Here is a 5,000-nt window from a genome sequence, read left to right as displayed (position 1 = left end):
CACTTTCTCAATTACCTTCTGTAAACAGAATTTGCATAAATGTTCGAAAATGGAGGCAGAAAAATGCAAATTTTTTCGGCTGTTCTGATGGCACGTACAGGATACCCCATACCACAAGAATTCACTATTCTCAACACGGGAGTAAAGTTTCTTCAATATGATTCTACAGTCGAGCTGAACTAGCTTTACCCCGTCCCAATAACCGTGCTGAAGCATTTCATAATGGTCTAAATAAATCCGTGAGTAATTCTCACCCTAAACTTTGGAAACTAATCCTGGCATTGAAACAGGAGGAAACCTTAGCTATAACTAAACGGATGGCGTTTTCCAGAAAAACAAGACACATAACGACAGCAAAACGTATTGTTGACAATTATGGAAACGATGAGGATAAATTGTTGTATTTGAAGTCTTCTCCGTAAAATATGCACATGTTTTTATTAAATTCCTAAATGTCAGATATTTTTAAATAATAATTTTATAGTTACTGTTTCGGAAAACTATTCTTGATCTGAATTTTGGTTATAAGACCTGAAAGCACTGTTCCCAGAGGCAATCTCCACACATGGGCAATCTTCCTATTGGCAGTGTTCCCAATGGCAATTCTCCAATATGGGCAATGTTCTAACGGGCAATCCCAGTGTCAATTTTTCTTAGAGCCATATATATATATATAATAATAATATATTTATACTATATATATATAATATATATATATATGTATATATATATATATATATATATATATATATATACATATATACATATACATATATATATGTATAATATTAATATATATATATTATATATATATATATATATTATATACTATATATTATATATATATATATAATTATATATATATATATTTATAATAATAGGGTGGTTTGACCTTTTGTATATAACTTTTCACGAACTCATTCTATGGTTTTCACGATGAACGAGGTGCATAATCCGTATTACAGTTATGATCCCACTTCAGAAGAATCAAATTAATGGCTGTAATTAGGATTCAATTACCGTCAGATCATTTCTTTATCTCCTCATCCAATCAAAAGATAACATCTTTTGTGGCGTTAGTTACTGTCTTAAGACATCAATGAGTTTGATATAATATTCCAAAAGTCCAAGGTATCTATGGGTATTTAGAATCTTATATCAAACTCATCGATGACTTGTGATTCCGGTAACTTTGAACGATCTCTTCTAAATGTCAAATATAAAAAGAAGTTTTGAATAGTTTACGGAAAAGCGAATGTATTTCACTATTGGTAGTTGGCCTATTGGTTTAGAATAAACGGGTTGCTTCCCAGCACCCATCATTACACTTACTTGTAAAAAGGCATAAGAGTTCTGGTGTGGAAGTAAGTTTGGCTCGAAAGTTTATTGAAGCATTGTGGATGGGTAGTGAAATGTATGAATAGCCATAACAATATTGAAAAAAGTTTATTGTTTCCCACATATTAAATGCGTGTGTGTTTGTGTGTGTGTTGTGTGTTTGTATACATATAAGTCTAAATATTTGAAATTGAGAGATACTGGGGAGGGGAGCCGCATACCACAGGTAAATAGAGTAATCAATGAAAAAGGCTTCCATACACATTAGTATGATGAAAAATGCACGTGGAATGCCGAAAACCCATCAGCGGTATGAAAACGTTATTGGATTCGATACTGGTGATGTTTTTACAAGATGACATGAATACTCACATCAGGCATATTGTTATTTGTTGGACCATTGAAAAGCGTTATCATTATAATTATTATTTCATTGAACAGTATGGCCGCCTTGGATGTGCTTTTGGGTGTACTCTAGTTTCTCAATTTCTCGAAGGGTTACTTTGTAGCAGCAGGTACATCATAGTTCAATGTTCATCATTCCTTTCATATTAAAATACGTTTATTGTCTTAAATCATGTTATTGTTATATGTGATTGTAATTTCTATTTCTCTTTAGATATTGTTTTGTAAGCGAATATTTATGAAAGTAACTGTCTCTCGGTCCCATAACGTTTTGTGCGACGAAATCCACAGTTAGGCTACCTAACGAAAGGAAATTTCATTCTCACTTAAGACCTCTGGGCGTAATCATTTCTCTGCTCTTTCTCTCTCCCGCGCCACTTTTGATTTCACATTAACGTAAAGATTTTGTACTTAATGAATGGTCACTCGTGAATTTTAGATTCCGTATTTCTTATAGTTATTTAGTATTATTTAGTGCTTATTGTGGAATCTGAACAAACATTGTAAAAGTGTGTAACGGCACCTTTTCTTTTTTTGGAATATTGTGAATGGTGAAGTTTTGGAGCTAGCCGCAGCAGAGAAAATTGGTACCAAGGTAGTGTTATTACAAGATTTATTAGTTGCAACTAATAGTTACAGTGGTTTGGGTGAAACTATTTCAATTTTTACACATTGCAAATTTTAGTGTTTTGTGTTTGTTTCATTTAAAGTGATTTTTTTTTTGCATTTATCCATTTTCTTATTGAAGTGATTTTTTGTGGATTTATCCATTTTCTTATTCAAGTGTGTGTTTTATTTTTATAATCTATGTGATTAGTGCTTTTACTATTTTGGTATTTTTCATATTTTTCTGTGATGTGTTTTCATTTGCATTCACCATTTGATTAACTTAATTGTTTTCAATAATTAATTGCTGCGCATTTAATTGAATTTACCTCTTGTGAATTAATTTGCATTTACTTAGAATTCTTTTCAAGTTTTATTACTGTATGGCACTTATGAATTAATTTCCAAATTTTAGTTATTACCTAGTGCTTAAAAATTTTTATTGAAATCATTAAGTTTCTTGAATTTTGTGATAAATTAATTTTGATTTAATTTTACTTAATTAATTAAAGAAATAATTAAATTTTGCTTTCTTTTCAAGTAACAGTAAATTTCCCTGATCTTGTGAATTTCACTTATAAATTTTGAGTTAATAATTAATTTTTTATACAAATTTTTATAAGTGTTTTCTTTTTCACCAGTATATAAGTATATTTTTGTATAGGCAAAAAAAAGGGAAAGAAGAGTTAAAGAATATGATTCAACAAAAGAGTCTTCTAGATAGGGAGGGATAAAGACCCATAACATGTTAGATTAGTTAATGAGTTCCATATTGGTGTTAAAATGCATTGCTGTGGGTACATGTTAAACCAAACAAAAAACTTCTTCCAGTTTTCTTCTGAAGATGGAAAAAAAAATCCCTAAAATTACTTAGTGTAACTTGTTTACTTGTATGTACTGTTTACACAGTATTTTACTTAACACTCAAGTACTTTCAAGCCCTAGTGTTGGCCCTTTCTCAGGAGATGTGTAGGTGGTCAGACTGGGTTAAGGACCAGCAATCTTCCGGAACTACTTCTTGTTGAGCTGTTATTTATGTGATGGCTGTCCAGGTTTCCATTCTCTTGACAGTTGTTAATCCCCTCTTGTCGTTCTGATATCCTGAGCTTATGGAAACCTGGACAGCCATCACATAAATGACAGCTCAACATCTCTTGAGAAAGGGCCAACACTAGGGCCTGAAAGTACTCGAGTGTTAAGTAAAATACTGTGTAAACAGTACTTACAAGTAAACAAGTTACACTAAGTAATTTTGGGGGTTTCTTTTTCCATCTTCAGAAGAAAACTGGAAGAAGTTTTTGTTTGGTTCAACATGTACCCACAGCAAATCTACAACAGAAATGCATTTCAACACCAATATGGAACTCATTAACTAATCTAACATGTCATATGGGTCTTTATCCCTCCCTAGCTAGAGGACTCTTTTGTTGAATCAAATTCTTTAAACCCTTTTTTCCAATTTTTTAGCTCCCTTCACAGGTATGTATATATGTAGGTAGGTACACACACGCGCAAACGCGCGCATACACACACACATATATATAGATAAAGACATATATATATCTATATATATATATATATATATATATATATATATATATATATATATATATATATATGTATATATATACTATACATGTGTTTTGTGTGTGTGTGTGTGTGTGTGTGGGTGTATTTTTAGGTAGGTATGTGCGTGCAACTCAGTTTTATTATCACATTAAACTACTTACATTTCTATGGTATGTCCTAGTATTCGCTAGAAACCATTTCCCCGGGATATTATATATATTTCAGAGTTGCTAAGAGTATCGTCAACAGAATTACTTGAGCACAGTAGTCCTAAAAAAAAATGTTAATTCAAGGAACCGATATTTCAAGAGGGGTAATTAGAATAAAAAAAATGAAACTATTTTCAATGTACTAAATATTCGTCGGCACGAGAATCGATATGAAATAAAGCTCGCTCTATTTCTGCGCTATCCGGGGCAAGAGTTACGTAACCCAGGTAGTAGTAGAAGAGAGAAGACAAACGCATCTATGAAGTAGGAGACATTTTTTTTTCTTTGAAACCTTTCCTGTGGATGACAGCGCACGTAATAATCTAATGGACTAAGAATTCTTGTTACAGAGATATGTATGGCCTTCAGCCAGCATCAACGACTTCCTCTCTCTCTCTCTCTCCTTTCTCTCTCTCTCTCTTCTCCTCTCGTTATATATATATATATATCTATATATATATATATTATATATATATATATAAACACACACACACACACACACACACACACACATATATACATATATATATATATATATATATATATATATATATATATATATATAATATATATATATATATATATATATATATAGGGAAATGTAAGAGACTGGGTGTAGTTCCTGACCGGTTTCGACTTTATTTCCAACCCATTGACGAAGGACTGATAAATAGTATTAGAAACAACAAATACATACTATAGAGACAGTATTGACCAACGAACCCAACCGTTTGTGACTACAGTCCCACACTGACAGGTGTCAAGGGAGGAGTATCTTCAAAACACATTTGGGTAAAAATCACTATATACACTGAAGGGCCAAAACCGACAAACGTACAGACCGTTGGAGACTACAAATCCATACTAGACAGG

Source organism: Macrobrachium nipponense, chromosome 3 (assembly GCF_015104395.2).
Source record: "Macrobrachium nipponense isolate FS-2020 chromosome 3, ASM1510439v2, whole genome shotgun sequence".
Lineage (NCBI taxonomy): Eukaryota > Metazoa > Arthropoda > Malacostraca > Decapoda > Palaemonidae > Macrobrachium > Macrobrachium nipponense.
This window is presented reverse-complemented; position numbering follows the sequence as displayed.